Genomic DNA, 17,491 nt, shown 5'->3' on the forward strand with positions numbered 1-17,491 from the left:
TCACAGACGCAGCCCGCTCCTCAGAATAGTCAGGCACGAAAATGATGTCCGAGCTGTAGACTCAAGCGTTCCTCGCTGGAGTGGGACGGCATCCGGTCAGAGGTAGCTCTGCCACCACGAAGTAGCTCGGTGGTCCAATCTTCAAGGAGCCCGGTGGTCCAGTCTTCTCTTTAGAAGGCTCCACCAATGCCGCGTCAAGTCGCTGTCCGCCGATTTTGTTGTGAAGATCACGCCGCCGGGGTCCGCTGACGCAATCCTGTCGACTGCGCCAGTAAAGATGTTCTTTCTTGGAGGTTGCGCCGGGACCCGACGACGGAGGCAGCCGATGGTCGCTGACGAAGAGTAAAGCATACAGGACTCCGCGGATAGGGGGAAGAAAAAAAAAAAACACGTCTATTTACAAGCGAAGCTAATTTTCGAATGCTCCTAAAAAGGTCCCCTCCACGTGCTCTCCTCGTCTTCTTCTCTTCTCTAAAAATGTCCCCTTGCCCCAGCTCGCACGAGCGTCGCCAGTTCACCCACACACAGGGGCACACGTGCAAACGCCAACACGCAACGGAAAGAAAATGAAGCTCGGTCCTGTTCCCGCGTCCACTCACGGTGATGGCGGGGCCGATTCTCACAAACATCATTGCTGTTTTTTTTTCTTTTTTTTAAATTTCGTTTTGTACTTTCTTTATCTTGCCAACGGAGCTCTCGAGACTTGAAACTCTGCGTGTCAACTCACCGATCCCCAACAACAGTTCATTTAGTTTGTCAGCGGTCTCTTTTTGATGCCTCGCATTGTCAGAAATATCAGTGTTCAGCTTCTGAAGTATTAGGTCAAGCTTAGAGCTGTCGCCCTCTTCAGGGCCGGAACAGGGGTTAGCATCGATGTCGCCAGAACAGATGAGCAATTTGCCGATGCAGAGAGTGAGCAACATGACACGTGCACTTGGAAAACCCCTGCACAATAATAAGGCACCACTTTGCAACTTCATTGGCACTTCCTTTGGTCTCACTTTGTTTTTTGGACAAAAAGTACCGATACGGGACCTGTAGGTACAAATATCGACGCCTATTGTACACAAAAATCACAGGGACGACACTTTGGGATTTGCGGCAAAAAAGCAATGGGTAAGAACAACGTGGTAGCATTTCAACTTACCTACAACAAAGATAAGTTGAAAATTAGCGTGCAAAGCGCTAGGCCACAAATTGGGGATATTTAGATAGATAAATAGATTGGGGATAGTGTATTTAAGCATTTGTTTGCCATAGTTTGTTCTTGGTGAAGCCACCTCCCAACATTCAGCACCACGGGTATGGTAACTGTGATAATTTTTTGATAAGCGTCCAAGATCTATTAAAAATATTGTTTCTTTAAGTTGCTCTACTTTGAGGGTAGTGCTAAGTCTATAATCATATAATGCATGCACGTTTATGACGACAAATGTCTGAAATAAGCCAGCTGTGGGAAAATCATACGAGACGACAGCTATAGCCCTCGGTGCTTTTTTTTTTGGAATACATGTAGCTTTTTTTAGATTTATTGAAGTTGTTGTTCCCCAAACTAAATGGCAGTAATTTAAGTGAGAATAAAATAGAAAATTATATATTAGTAATTTAACGCTTGTTGATAAAATATAGCGATGACGATTTAAGATGCCCACAATTAGGGATAGCTTTAAAATAAGAGAGTTTATATGACTTTCCCACGACATTTTTTTCAGAGAAGGTGACACCTAAGAGTTTAAAACAATTCACAATCTCGATTTTGGTTGAATTCAAAACTATGCCCTTGGTAAGGGTAACCAGTTTATTTTTAGGACGAAGAAGCATGGCTTTGGTTTTATTCACATTTCTTTGTAATACGTTGTTATGAGTCCACGTTTGTAACCTAGACAGTGCCAGATTTGCCATATAGAGTAACATATCAGTATTATCTGCAGAAAACAGTAAGCTCGTGTCATCAGCATAACTTAAAAATTTTGCGCTTGCATTAATATTGCCTATATTATTCACGTTTATGTTAAAGAGGAAGGGGCCCAATATACTACCCTGTGGTACACTAGAAAAATTAGGTTTTATAGCGGAGGAATTCCCATTGATATAAAACATATTGCATTCAATGCTCCAGATAAGATCTTATCAGCTGTAAAGCCTACCCTCAAATTCCATAATTATCTAATTTCGATAGTAAAATTTTATGATTGAGCCACCATATCATTAGTAGAACTTCTAAAGTTTTAATATTGATGATGCCTTGTGTGTCCGCCATTGTGCAAGGACTCCATAGCTTCCAACAGAGGGCACACTTTCGAAAGGGGTCTATTAGCAGCGATATAAGCTGCACCAGTCTAGTGCTAGCTAAAAGTGGTAAAGTGCGGTATGTGGTGCCTCCGGCAGACTGGCTCACCACAACAATGGGAATGTGGCAATCCTTTCCAACCTCTCTTGGAAGAATTTTACGAACGTTAAGGCATGTACGGTTTTTTTGCCGCCTCGGCCTAATCACTGCTGGGCCAGCTCATATTGCCACACGCTGTACTTCTGATATGGCATAAAAAAGTTTGCAACGCTTCTTTGACATACCAGCCAGCCTTCAAAGAACCTCTGGGCAAAATCAGGGCTAGAACACAAAGTTTAGGTCCCAGCCTCTGAACTCTGATATATATCTAGACGGAATTGTGGTTCGAAAAGTGCAGAAGTAGCAAAAGGTCATGTGTTACAGTTCATATCGCCCGGGCAGAAGCTTTCTCAAGGGTAACATATCTAACTAACATCTAAACATTGCACTAAAAAAATCGACTGGCTAGATCCAACATAGATCCTACAAAACTATGCAGGTATGTCGGACGTTAATTTCTGAAAAAATGACGGATAGGTCTAATGTACTTCCAAACACAGCTTTATTCTTAACCATATTACCCTGTAGTTACTGTTAAGGCAAATGGCTTCTAACGACCCTCATTATGTGAAGCATCGTATAAAGAAAAATGGTTGTACGAATAGCGGTCGTGAAAATGCCGTTGCTGCGACTCTACCTTTACGGCGACTTTATCTTCACCTGTTTATGCTATGTTGATAGATTGTCGGTTTATCTTTTTTTATGCACACAGTTTGAAGACTTACATCCAAATTGTTTGTACCACCGTGCCTGTTCGCCGATACCTCGCAACAACAACCGCATCATTGCATGTGCTGTTCGCAAATGTTTTGTATAAATTATACTATGTGGAGCGAAAATAAACAGTTGCCTGCTTGAAATAACACTTGTTTGAATAAATTACCTGTGATTGCCATCCAGCGGTGCACACCTCACAATAAAGCGAAGGTGGAAAGAAAAGCTACCGCGATGAAGCCGATAAACAAAATACCATAGGGCCGTCATTTTTAAAAACAAAATAAGAAAACCGTAACCCAGGAAGCTGTTAGTTACCCATTCGTGGTGAGAGGGCGCTTTTACGAAATTAAATATTTGAGGAACGTTCACTTGTTTTAAATTATTTGGTTGTCAAAATAATTTAGATTGTGAGAATAATATATTATAAGTTTAGTGCTACAATGTATTTTTATTGACACAAGGCCCTCGATCACGTGGTTTAGATTACAACAGGTTTATTCTATAACAGGCAGACTGTGTAGGATAAACTGTGGGTTGTTTCCTAGCGAGTTTCCATAGCCAATTAAAGCGCTGGATGGATTTTATAAACAAGTACCGCCAAGCTGGTGCATGCTGTGAAGCACTTGAGCCAATTGGCCGCTTACTGCTCTGCGCAGTCTGATGTCCGCACATGTATGCCATCTCCTGACTAAGCCGAGCCTCTCGGCGAAACTGTCGTAATACATACAATAAGCTCCTAACAAAGCAACTCCGAAAGTACGGATCTTTGACTTAATATCTATATCTATATATATATTCTTCTGAGTTATATACCCACGCCTTCGGCCTCCCGCCACCATGCACGTTATATATATATATATATACAACGTGTTTCTTTTTATTTTTTTTATTTTTTTTTTACAGCTGTTTACGCTTCTCTGTAATGCGAAATTAGAGCGCAGCTCTTGAAGTGTTGATTCATACTTTAAGCGCTGCACTCTAATTTCGCATTACAGAGAAGCGTATACAGCTGTAATATTTTAAATATACATTTATCATGATCGCTACATTTTAGAAATTCTTATCCGTGTATTGGCGACGAGATGTTTCGGTGGCGCCCCCTTATGTTTCCTATTCCTAACGTCAAGACCAAGATTACTAGTAGTTAGTGACAAGTTCGATGGTGGGAAAAAGGCGCGGTGGAAGCCTGATCATCACGTTCCTAAATCAACACCGTAAGAGTCGAGAGTTTGACATTGCTCTTGTTTCCGCCGATGGGAGCAGAACCCATCCTACTGAAGACGTCATAGTGAGCGTTTGACCAATCGTGGAAGGCCGATGACAGCGACGCTTTTGGTCGCGCACGCCCTCAATACTTCGTTTCACCTTAAAGCGGCGATGCGACAATTTTTCTAATTTCAATAATACAGCTTAGAATTATTCGTCTATCGTATAATAGTTGAGTTATCATATAAAAACAACTTCTGAAGCTTTACGAAAAAAAAAAAAACGGTTAGTGCTCACGCGAGTTGGTGGATGTTGATTATGTTGGAAATAACCCGACAGTGTGGTAAAAAATGGGAAACTTCGTGGAAGAAAGAGGACACAGGAAGAGGGACGTCTCAAAGTTCGAGGAAGTTTCTAAACTTTTACTCGGGTAATTTTGAACATTATCAAGCTTCTTGCTGTTGGAGCCTTTCCTACACGGATTACTAATAATAAAGCCCACACCCTTTCAGAAGGCGCCGTGAACGCCTCTATTGAACCAACGCGTAAACACGATGTAATGCGTCTAGTGCGTACCTTGGAAAAGAGACACCGACAAACGAACCATAAAATCCAACGTCTCTAATCATCACGCAGAATGGTGGTGCACCTAACAAAGTCACTTAGGTCGTATATCAGTAAGTAAGCGTAAATGGATGATCAAGTCTAAAAAATTATAAACTGCGAAAAAAAAAAACAAAAAAAACAAACAAAGACGTTTACAAATCTCTGTAATGCGAAATTAGAGCGCAGCTCTTGAGGTATTTGGATTTTGCTATATGCTGTGCTAAACAATTTGAGAAAAATGTATATACATAGATGTACAAATTAGATCACTCTCCTCACGTACCGGATCTGCACCCTCCTGCTCTTCCCTGTCCTCTTCCTTTTTCGTACCCTCCTCCTCCGTACCCTCCCCTCCTTCTCCTCCTGCGTACCCTCTCCAACTCCTCTGTACCCTCCCTTCCTCCTCCTTCATGCCCTCCCACAGCTTCCCCGCTAAATTTAGCTGAAAAATTGATGCCACGTGACCTCAAGACCAATTCAATATCCCCGCTAAAATTAGCGTGGAAAATGACGTCACATGGCTGCGTGTCATGTCCCATATGAACAAAATCAGGTTATCCGCAAGGTTTAGCGGGTAAATTGACGTAACGTGACTTCAACGCCAATTCAATTTTCCGCTAAATTTAGCGAGGAACTGAATCGGTGTGAAGGTCTGTGACGTCTAATAATACAACACTGCACATTCAGTTTTCCTGCTAAATTTAGCGGCAAAACTCTGGTCGCATGACCTCAACACCAATTTAGTTTCCCCGTTTACTTTATCCAAAAACTGTGACGTACGTCCCATGATGCAACGCGCGCGGTTACGCCGACTGCGACGCCGACGCCGCTCAACGCGGAAACGGGTGCCTAAGAGCTGCGCTCGAATAGATTTCTAGCTGAAGTAGTGCTTATTACCTTTAGCGAACACTAAAAAAACTCGTGATTTTTATTGACCGTGCTCCGAAGAGTCCATACACCAAAAAGTCCATGCACCGAAAAGTCCACGCACTGAAAAGTCCGCACGGAAACGTCTTACACCGAAAAGTCCTAGACCCGCCTCTGGCGGTGGGGTACTTCTCTTTGTCGAAGAGAGAGGCGAGGGTAAAGAGGGATAAAGAGGAGACGTCAGAACGCAAACGAAGACAAGCCTGTGCGCACGCCATTTTGACTATGGAACGAAAGTTGTTCGCATTGGAAATAATAAAAGTGTTGTTATTGTGGTACTCAACGAAACGCGTCATCTGCCAGCAAGAGACAACAGTCATATAGCAGCTGTTGCAACAACATCTGCTATATGACGTGTGTTTTCTTTTAAGTTATTAGCTCGCTGTATTTACCCAACAACACAGATGTTCGGTATTGAGGGCTACGTGTTTTGTCGAGGTTTGTTGATGCACCCGATAGGGGATCAGTAATTTTTTTCACATCTGCAGTCTTCTCATTCATTTTATATCTACAGCCTTCATCATTTTACCCCAACAGCCACTTTACATTTACAATAATCCTAGTTACAGTAACTATCATTTCACGTCTACAGTTATATATAATTGCACTCATCTTCATTTCCCATATTCATACAACACTTGGAGTCCTAAACTCTAAATCATTCTTCGTATTTCCTTTCCCGCAAAGCCAGGTGGTGGGTTGGAATGGGAGGGAAGGGGGATATGGGGAGACTTATTAAACAGTTCCGAATACCCCGATAACGATACCCGATATTCCGCCAACACCTTTGCGTATGCATCGTTTTGTTATTGGGTATCGTTATCGGAGTTATCTACTAACACTCTGTAATGAGCACCAGCCGTAGATCGTGTTTTCAAATCAGCCCGTTTCTTTTTTTTTTTTTTTTTGCGTGTCGTCATTTGTTGGGTACGCTCCATAGACCGCGGTGATTGAGCCACGGAGTGTTCTGCGGGAATGTAGGCACGCAGGTATTCTTTTTTTTTTAAATGACTCTCATACTCTTAAACTGATTTATGAATGGGAGAAGAGCGTGTTGGTTTTGGTCATGGATGAAGAAAGAATAAAACAATTAAAACAGGGACAACACAACCACATCTTTTTGAAAGATGTGGTTGTGTTGTCCCTGTTTTAATTGTTTTATTCTTTCTTCATCCATGATTTATGAACCGTCAAATACGTTTTTGTCTCTCAATCATGCTTCTATTGACTGTTAGTACTGAATTTTCTACGATTCTATAATTTTCCATGCGTGCCAGCTTTTAGTTTTTGCTAGAACGGGTATAGATAACTACAGGTAAGACATTCATTTTGATGGTTAGTGTATTTAGGTTACACGATGCACTCCCCTGCGTCGACCGTTCAATCGCAGCCGTTTTCGCTGCGCCCGAATGGTGAATATGGTTACGGATTCGCGGCTCTGGGCGGCGGAGATGCGAATCTCGAACTGGTTCCCGCCTGTTGGACATATTGAGGATTTAAAGAAAAAGAATAGTCGGCCGACGGCTAAAAGACGAGTCAATTTCACACGTGATTTTTTTGCGCATATTCTGGCTGAGTGTTGAGCGTTTCCTAGAAAGTAAAACTATTTTTCAATTGCCCGAAGCACCGACGCCGCGTGTGATGCCGTACATTTTCGTACCGCCATCACACGCAACGTTAGTGCTTGGAGGCATTGAAAAAAAATTTACTGTCTTAAAACTCGCAAGAAGAGTAACATAATTGTAAGAGATCTTGGGAAATAAGCATGAGTGATAAATTTATTGCATGCATACTGCCAAAGACGCTCATATTGGCCGAGGAACGGTTTCAGTACGATGATGCTCCATAGCGATCTTTGTGCGCCTGTTTTTAACGACCATTTCGAAGCTTCGAAAAGGTCAAAATGGCGATCATCATGGTAACCGACAGCGATGAGCCAATCACCTGAAGAGTTTTTGTTGTCTGTATGTTGGTATTTGTTTGTGCCCGGCTATACTCTGTTTCACCTTATGATGTACCGCAGGAAAGGCTACAGGCGCGAGCTCCTTGCTCTAAAGCACGGTGCTCTGAAGGCACATCTCGGCGGCAGAAGCTCTTGTGCGTTAAGATCAGCTCGCGCTTTTAGCCTTCTCTGCGGTACAACATAAGGTGAAACGGAGCATTTGCGACGTGAGCGATGGAAAGCGTCGCTGTGGTCGGCCCACTACAATGGACCTTTTGCAGAAACATCGGTTCGAGAGTAACTGGTTCCAGTACCCTCTCTCTCTTCCTTCTGGCCGAACAGAGAGGGAAGATGGTTTCGTTGTGTCGACTTCGGGGCGGAAGATTACGCACGATGGGGACAAAGGCGAGTTTGGGGGAGCCGTATCTAGGTCACAGCGTCTCAATGGGTGAACAGGATGTAGCTGACGTTTTGGGAGTGCAACGGGTGGGAGAGGCCTCGCGCGCGCGTTGTTTTCTCGCCACTTAGCCTCGACCCCAGTCGCGTGTCTAGGTGGCAGCAGATATTCGCCAAGAGGTCCATTGGCCGAATGCTGACTATGACGTCAGCAAAGGATGTCTCATCGACGGAAATTAGAGGAATGTAAGATCTTCAATTTTGACGGTGTTGGCAGTGTTGCTTTGAGGGCGCTATGATTTCAGGCTTCCACCTGCTCATTACAAACACCATGGAACTTGTCGTTCACAAGGTAATGACGTCACGAAAGTTAACCAAACGAGGGCGCCACCGAAACTTCTCGCCGCTAATAGCAGGTGGGAAGGCAATGGTGCTACTTTTACAGATCCAGTAACTTTATGCTGCCACACATACCAACGGGCGGTTGTTGCGCCGGCCAGTGACAAATGCGCCCACCGTGCGTACGCGATTGGTTCTCACTCTCCCCGCTCAGACCCCGCTCAGAGCCGCGTATACAGAGAGTTTGGTCAATGGGAGGCGCGAGCAGAGCCAGGGCGTGCGGCAGACTCGTAAAGAGGGCTTGGCATGCTCTCTTGACCAACCAGAAGCCGAAAAGAATCCCCTAGCGGTGGTAGCGAGAAACAGTTCTGAGCCGCTCGATCATCGAAGGTCTCTGTTCGTATATGATTTTAATAAATGCGTAAGAGTGCAGTGTAGTAACTCTTTGTGGTTGAAAATAGGGTGCACGTGTTGTTTCATCATGATCATGCAGAAAGATGTAAGAAACGAATGCGCCGCTCAACTCTGTTTTGCGCGGACAGAGTGTGACCGCTCGGACGGCAGATTCCCGGCGCTCGGCGTTTGGCGTAAGGATTATGTCGATCTTTCCGCTAGTCGCACCCTTCCACCATCATTTTAGATGAGTGGGATTGAAACTTCACGTGTACCATATTTTCAGCCATCGAGAGTTACTTCAACGCAGTTATCAGGTTTATTTCTCGCGACCACCGCCAGGGTATCATTTCCGGCTTCTGGTTGGTCACATTCGAATTTCTGAAGACGCCCTGGAACACGCCCAGCCCGCTTTCGGCCAATGGCGCCTTCTCATTTGTCTCCTATACTTCCCAACGAATGGCCAAACTCTCTACATATACGGCTCTGTCCCCGCTACTTCCCTCTAGAAAGCTTACAATTACTACTCCGCCGGCCGGCATTGGGTGCGTTGCGCTCGTATCCCTTACCAGAAAGCGCGTTTTCGTGGTTCCAGACGCTCGCGCCGTTCACGACGATGCTGCACTACATGAAGGCTCCCTACGCTGCACCAAACAGGAATACTTTGTGTCTGTCAAACTCATTGTTAGCACTGAGCGCGAACCTTCTACAGCGTGCACTTTGACACCACTCAATTTAACTTCCTTAGGAAAAACAAATCGCAATGACCACCAGCAGATAGTGCGATGACGGCACGAGCAAGCAATGTTAAACCGTTCAGTTTCCTGGTGAAATGTGCGTTCGCAACACAAGCAAAAGTAGATGTTCGAATTGTAAAGTCCTACAGCAAACATGGGGTGCTTTTTATTTTGTTTTTATTGAATACAGATTTTTCTGGAAAAAACCGTGGAAGCTACACAAATACGGTCTGCGCAAGTGATTTATAAGGCCAGGGGTACATTATGTTCAACATAAAATGCAAGTAATAGATGAATAATTGTACGAAAATTCACTAATTACTGTTTCTGATTACACAGTTTAGGGTATTTCCAAGAAATGGAGGCAATCAATGTTTAAGGTCAGCCGAGATTTTTTTAGAATCGCGAACCGAGCAGGCAGTTCGGGGCATTCTATAAGGACCTTTAGCAAACCGTTGCGGTGCTGCGCGCACCGCACTACCGGAGCCTTTAAAGCATGTTTTGAAGCTCGTGCCCGGTGGTACTGTGACCGCTGGGCGCGCGCTTAAAAGCATGCTCCAAAGGCTCCGGTAGTACGGTACGCGGAGCACGTCAACGGTTTGCTAAAGGTCCCTATTGTCAAATTTTGTTGTGAAAATATGTCGATACTTGTTCATACCGAAACCAAACACACGATGCCCGCCGGAGGGTCAACTGTCAACATAGCGGCTAAAGCCCCTCCTTCCCGGAGCGTTACGTCACAAAAAGACCTTTCGGAATCTCCGCTCTCTCCAATCTTCAGCGCCTATCAAAGATATACACGCGCACTCTTGCTGTTTTCAAAATGGTCAGAAAAAGAGGTTACGACTGGTGCCAGTGCGGGAAAATCTACCTGGCAAGCTTGCAAAAGCACGCGCTGCCCACACGAGCGACACGCGCTTGGCGGCCGAAAGGTCCTTTAATGACGTAACCTCTAATCGGAGGCTTTTGGTGTTTGCTCACGTTAGTTACATCTTCGTGGAAAACGAACGTGATATTGAGATTCACGGGAGAAAAAGACTCTAAAATGCACCTCTAACTCGTGTTTTTTTTTTTTTTTTCAAAAAATTATGCAGTTTTTTTTGTTTTTTTTTTACAGCGATGAGCGATTTTATTGGCCGCGACGAGTTGGGTTGCTTTGCTGTGCGATGTCACTGAAAAATGTTATAATTAAGAGTGCGAGTCAGGTTAGAAAAACAACCTGGACATAAACTACTCAACACAAAATGAAGGCTTTGACTCGCTGTGATGCAGAAGTGACGCAGATTTCGTCATTAACACGTGACCATCCGGAGTCAAATTTGGGTTGTTCTTCCGGTGGGCTTCGCGCGGTCGGTTTAGGAATCGATTAATTTCCAGGGGAAAAAAATGATAATCGATAACTCCAACTGCGTGCTCAATCCAGGATTAGAAAAAAAAAACTGTGCTGGCCTTTAATGATCGCCTTCATTTCTTGAATATAAACATGTGCCCTAAGGTGTGTAATTATAAATTTAAGTTGTGGATGTTCGTTAAATAGTCATCTATTAGTTTCATTTTTTCTTCCGCATTAGGTCCGCCTGGCCGTTCAACTCACTCGCGCAGGCTGCGTTCGCTTAGCTTTCATGGCTTTGTTTAAAAAGAAAAAAAAAATGTATTCAATAAAAAACAAACAAAAAAGACTTCTATATAACAGTCTCGCGATGAGATGTGGCAGCCTAATCTAATGTTAGAGCGCATAAAGGAGTATTCACACGAGGGAGAAATCCCGGGGATTTCTTTACGGCACGCGCATCCCGCGACGAAAACGTCAGGCTTTACGATGCCCAAAAGCCTCGCGTTTTAGTCTCGTGATGCACGCGTGCCGGAGAGAAATCCCCGGGATTTCTCCCTCGTGTGAATACCTATAAAGTGACAAAGAAAAAAGTTGTAACTTGAATGCCCAAGACAAGTACACGTAACACAAAATATAACATTCGCGCCCCGAGGCAATAGTTCGCGAAGTTTCGAGCAGCTGCAAGCCGATACCAGTGTGTTACCTTTATCTGTACTTCGCCGCCAGTGATTTTCTTACACACACCCCTTGTTTTTCTGAAGGCACTTTTTTAATTCGCAACGACTGCTCTATTCTCGATGCCGCCCCCCCCCCCCCCCCCCCCTTCGCCCCAAAATTTTAGACCCCCCCCCCCCCCCTCCCTAATTTTAATTTCTGGGGAAACCCCCGCTTCGCGCTATTTATGGATAATTATGAATATCAGTACATCTCTATGTCTTTCTTTTTGCGGCATCATGTATAGGAGTCTTTTGAAGAATATCATTTCTCATCTCTCTCTTTCATTTCGTTTATTCCCCTTCAGATCTAGCATGTGAGGGAAAAGTCGTTTTTGGCGCAGCCCGTAACCCCGTGTTTCATACTGCCAAACATCAAACAAAAAAGCACGCTTCCGCAGACTTAGCAGCTGTCGATATTTTCGATTATCTTCCTTTCCTGTCGGTGAACTTCATACAGTCAAATTTATTGATGAAATTAAAATATATTTACTTATTGACAAGATCTGACAACACAAATTAAGGGCCGTTCACCATAAATATATATGTCAAAAGTAGATGCACTCCCAAATGTCTGAACGATGTTCTGCAAATTTTTCTGGCTTTTTTCTCCTCGATGGGCATGTATGCTAGTGATTTTGGGAGAGATTTAAACTTATTTATTATTTTGAAGTTGATTTAGATCACTGTGTTCCTGACACATATATCTTCTGGAACATATAGAAGCCTGTTATTTTACCTTTTATGTGTCGAACAGCACTTTTAGATGTCAGCGGGCTGGTCTAAAAAAAAGCACACATGGGTACATGTGTTAACTATGACGAGAACGCACGTAGACCATTAGGAAGTGACCAATATTAACTAGCAGCCACGTCGAGTAGAGCATGAAATAAATCTTTGTTCTATTTAACAAAAAATCATTTTTTTTTTGCAAATTGAATTGACCAGCATCTTGTGATAACTAACTTCATCAGCCAGGCTATGCTAGTTTATCTTGTATAAGAAAACGCTGACTTGGGTAAGCGCTACTTTAAGCCAGGTTTGATCTGAGTACAGAGATTAGTATAGATTAGAGTGAAAAATGTTCTGCATGATTCTTCGCCTGCATCACGGTGAGGAGTGTAACCATTGTTGCTTGGCAAAGCAATACTTGATTGTCGCGCAGGGTTTCTGAAAAATGTAGCCTGAAAGAGCTTGTCCTAAAACGTTTGTGACATTTTGAAAATATTATTTCTCTTATCTCAGTTGCATCATCATCATGTTTATTGTGAAACATATTTCGTAAACTATATTTCACGGTAAATATTGTGACGAGGTGCCCATTTCATGATTTTAAGCAATCTGATTAATTTTTAGTTCAAAAGCACAACTACGATTGAACTTTTAATACTGCGACGCAAGGTTTTACCAATTACGGGTATTTTAGGGGACCTACCACATTTTGTGCCAACTTTTCGATTCAGGAAAAATGTATGTGACTGAGTTAAATAAATGTATGTTGAGTCGTATAAACACGGCGTTTTGAATGTTAATCTAGATTATTTTACTCTTCCGCCGAAATTAATTAACGCAATTTCTTATTTTTGATATTCGAAAATAAAAATTAATTGTACGAAGGATAGAAAATGAAAGACGTTTACAATTCTCTGTAATGCCGAATCGAAGCGCGGCTCTTGAGGAGGAGGAGGAGGGGAGGGGAGGGTATGCCCGTGTGACGTCACTCGTGACCCTCGTGACATCATTCGTGACACTCTTGACGTCACACGTGACGTGACGTGGTTTCGCCGACGTCGACGGCGACGGCGACGGCGCTCAACCCAGAAACGGGCGCCTAAGAGATACGCTCTAAAAAACTATTTAGTTACTCGTCTCACGGCGGAAATGCCTGCCACCAAAAACAATAAGGAAAGTATATTCTAAATTTAGCTGTTCAGACCGGTTCGAACCGAATTGAACCGGTTTGAACCGTGCCTTCGGCTCCCCGGAACTGAACCGGAACTGAACCGAAAGCCGTGAACTTGAATCCGAAACCAACAGATAAAAATTTGAATCCGGCACTTGGCGTGTGCGAGAACGTCATCAGGCGCCGAAGTTCCCGCCCTGGCTATTAGGATGGAACGCATTCGATGTCGAGACCATGCTGTGCGTGAACATAAAGCGGCACGTAGGAGAAAACGTTATCGAGCTTAGAATGGACACGCTGGTGCCACCGGTCGCATCCGCGTATCCACCCTTCGCTCGATATCTTGCATTGGGGGCTTTCGTGGACCCATTCTGCCTATTGCTTTGAGTCTTACAATGGTGCGTTAGTTAAATCCATCAAAGGAAACCATGGAATAGCGGTGCAGGTTCTAGACAAAGCAATACTTAAACAGTCTATACATTTCTATGTCTAGACTAGAGAAACTGATGCAATGAAAAAGACACATTTTCCAAAGATGGGAAAAAGTGCCACTTTGGGGACACAATTTTTTGGCGTAACTGTTTTGGGCAATGCGCAGCCAACAAGTACAGCCATGTCGAGAAAGGGTGCATTATCTCTGCACTAGGTGCAATGCCTCCTTTTCTTTCTGCCGTTTCAAGAATCATTGCTTGAGGTGTTGTGTACCACTAGTCTCAATACACACGTGCTCCAAACAGTAACGACACCGTCGTGGTCTTCCGAGGTGAGACGTTTGGTATTATTCGTTAAATCTTTCGTTACACGCTTAATGATGCGCAGAAAGTTGGATTAATTGTTAAGGAACTTAATGTAGATCATTCGACAATTTGTGGTGCTCCTCACATTTCAGCTGGGAAGTTTTCTTCTCTCGAAATGGTCTCTGTTGCGGCACTTCCCAGGAAGGCAGTTCGCGTGGATATGGAAAATTCTACATTTGTTTGTAAAGTTCCAAATCTTCATGAAATCAACTGATGAACGCAGGGCCACATCCTTGATAGGCAGGGTGTAGATTTTCTAATGTTCATTCACTAGAAAAATCGGGTGCCATTTTTAGGTTAATCCTGGAGCGACTTCTAGAAAACGCACGTAGTCGTGCAGTGACTTTCCAATTTGCAGTTGTTAACGTTTCCCTCTCTCTACCATGGGTAATGCATTACCATGTTCCCAAAGGGAGGTCTCCATTCGTTTAGCCGGGTTAGCAGGTCAGCTACGCCATCTACCCAAGGTTTATGAAACTATTCCCTCTACACATCTATCATAGAAGCTCTTCGCTCCCCGTGAGGACTCCCTTTCCGACTTCCCTATGCACATGACTCGGAAAGTTGAGAGCGGTTGAAAGGTGCATACCCGTAAGCACGTTTAATTATTTTTTTACTAAGAGCAAACACATGTACAGAAAAAGGGGGTTTATGTTTTCTATTCTAGGAGGGATGGAACCTATGTCTCGCAATTATTTGATTGAAGCCCAAAAATTGTTCCACAACCCCTTTAAACACCGAGCACACATAAATGAGCAGTGTTTCCAAAATCTATCGATATAAAATGTGGATTATTTTATATAATGAAGGCAACTAATAGGTGGTCATGGTACAGGGCTCGTATAACCGAACATTCGCATTCATCCCATTTTTTTTTAATAGTTCTGGCTTTTTTCAAAAAAGAAAGTTGACTGTGAATTATATTTTCCATGTCAGGGGGAGATGGAGCATGAAATCCATTGGTTTTGCAATGCGAACTGCCTATCCAGGTTGTCCGAGCTCTGGTGCACTAACACCCTCGGCCATTCATTCCGTTGCACTTCCATACGCATTTGTGTTTACACTTTTAACGTCTCCTGGCCTCCTTAACACTCATTTAGTGAACATGGTGAAGATACGTGAGCTTGATTGATATTTTATCGTCACCATGTAAATATGAATTGTCTTTAATATATATATATATATATATATAGGTCACCGCTGCCGGCCCGGACACAAAGTCACCCTGCGCCCCCTCTCAAGAAGCTACAACCGTCATCCCGTCGTCCTTGAAACTTGGCACCGACCGTCAAGCTTCTTCACCCGGATAAGAACTGCCCTACGCTTCCCTCTCTCGAAAGCTTCAACCGTCACCCCTCCGAAATTTGGACTCGACCGTAGCATTGTATAAATACCACCCGCGTTCATCTGTAAAAGTTCTTCCTGACGAAGGCCGGACTCCGGCCGAAACGTCGCAGATTAAATCGTCCGTTGTTGCTGTTTTTCACTAAGGGTTTTTTTCTTCTCAGTTCTATATATATATATATGTATATATATATACATACCCCGGTTTTTTTTTAACTTAACATATTTGTTTAAAAAAAGCCGTGAAAGTTACACTTATGCGGTTTGTACAGGTGCACAGTTATACGGCCAGGGAAACAGAGTATAGAAGGCTAATCGGAACGATCAGTGGGATACTTAACTAAAATTTGTTAATTCGCTTTTTAAATAACAAAAATAGACATTGTTCCAATTGCTTGCTGAGTGTCTTTGAAAACCACTGAATAAACTTTTTTTCGAAGGACATAAAGCCAGGGGCATCATTTTACCTCGTTCTAAAAAAGCGTTCAATTTGGACCCGTTTCTAGATTTCGCTTCCTTATTGGAGCGCCTCTTTGCGCCCGCAATCCTGCCCTCCGATGGTCGCGGCGCGAAGTCAACACCTCGCCTCCCTCGTAGCATGGAGTGAAGTTGGGCGGACGTGTGTTGCGCGTCTCAGCCACCGGGGAGCAGGAGCGCGGGCGCAGAGATGCGCTCCGATTAGAAATCGAAACCTAGAAACGCTTCCAAATTGAGCGTTTTTACGAAACGCCGTAGCATAGCGCCCCTGCTTTATATCCTCAAAAAGTTGATTTAGTGGTTTTCGATGACTCTGAGCAAGTTTCAAATTGGAACTAAATGTCTACTTCCATTAATTAAAAAGTTAATTAACGAATATTCATTAATTAGCTGACTGATCGTTACGATTACTATGTCCCCTTGTCCGCATAACTCACCTGCTCTACGTCATTAGTGGAACTTCTAGGGATATTTTTAAACAAAATTGTTAAGTTAAAAAAAAAATAAAACCAGCCTGTACATATAAAACAGTCAAACCTCGATGTAACTAAGTCGGTAAAATTCAGAATTTACTTCGTTACATTGAAATTCCTCTACATAGAAATTCGAGGCTAACGTTAAAGAAAGTTTCCACAAATGTTTCTAGGGTGCACAAAACTTACCGAGGACGCCTTTATTTCGGCTGAAAGTAGTCCGTCAGCTTTTTCTAAGCCACTTTTGGCATTATTATTGGCATCACACGACGTTCGCTTAGCCAGACGGCCTGCATTGCATCTTCGTCTTGCTGCGTGATCGCGAACCGCCTCAAGATATCGATCGCGTCCACCACTTCACGGTCACTGGGCAAGTGTCTTGCTCATCAGGCTCGATGTCGTCCCCGTCTTGCAAGTTCCCACGAACATCAGTAGCTATCGCCTCGTCGATCACCTCCTCCGTCGCAAGGACAACAGAGTCGGCGTACAGAAAGTCGTCGAGGTCAACGTTGTCAGGGGCGGCTCCATCGCCTTCGAGGCTCCATCGCCCAGGACCATGAGAAATGCACGTTTTTAGTTAGGCCCCGAAACGAACTACGCAGCGCTAACGAAACGGACGGACGAAACGATGGCGGCTCTTGTGTCCTCTAGTAGCCGTTCTGTGCACCAGACTCGCCAGGTTCGGCCCGTTTCACCCTTTGAGCTATTAGGGGGACCCATTTCAGCGCATTTGCTTCCCAAAATCTCCTTTGGGACCCAAAAGTTTGTGACAAATTGTCCATGAAACTTCGTTACATTG

The 17,491-nt window shown here is 43.7% G+C and overlaps 1 pseudogene; it reads left to right on the forward strand.

The window, feature by feature from the left end:
- The first annotated feature begins 1,112 nt into the window (after nt 1-1,112).
- LOC115317156 lies at nt 1,113-14,612 on the forward strand (annotated as a pseudogene).
- Nucleotides 14,613-17,491: the final 2,879 nt, after the last annotated feature.

Source organism: Ixodes scapularis, unplaced genomic scaffold, assembly GCF_016920785.2.
Source record: "Ixodes scapularis isolate PalLabHiFi unplaced genomic scaffold, ASM1692078v2 PGA_scaffold0__279_contigs__length_252992795, whole genome shotgun sequence".
NCBI lineage: Eukaryota > Metazoa > Arthropoda > Arachnida > Ixodida > Ixodidae > Ixodes > Ixodes scapularis.